Raw genomic sequence first — 558 nt, 5'->3', positions numbered from 1 at the left:
AACATACTTGGATTGACCAAAAGAAAAGTAAAGGAAAAAGACCAACATAATACAGGATAATGGGAATTGGATGTAGGATCCTAGCTCTGCCACCTGTTTCTTATGCAGCCATGCTGAAGTCACTTCACTTCTCTAGACCTTAGTTTTCTCATATTTAAGTTAGGGGAGAAAGGTACAGAATTGGACTAGACAACCATTGATGGTCCCTTCCAGATCCAATATTCTGTTACACATAAATGTATTTGAGGTATCTGATGAAGCTGCACCAAAAAAAAAAAAAATGTACTAACTTTTAACACTTACTATTATGTGCCAGGCCTTGAGAATTTAGCAATAAAAGAGGCAAATATGTCCCTGCCCTCACTGAGTCTAATGGTAGAAGGAAAGACAAATATTAAAAATATAAACACAACAATTCCAATTAATTCACAACCTTAATTAATGAATAAGTTGATTAATTATAGGAGCTATGAATACTTTTAAATTTTTTAAATAATTTTTAATAGTTTTAAAGAAAAATCTAATCATATGTGGCATTAGAAAAGGTTTTCCTGAGAA

Source organism: Galeopterus variegatus, unplaced genomic scaffold, assembly GCF_000696425.1.
Source record: "Galeopterus variegatus unplaced genomic scaffold, G_variegatus-3.0.2 Scaffold8646, whole genome shotgun sequence".
Lineage (NCBI taxonomy): Eukaryota > Metazoa > Chordata > Mammalia > Dermoptera > Cynocephalidae > Galeopterus > Galeopterus variegatus.
Note: the sequence above shows the minus strand (reverse complement) of the source record.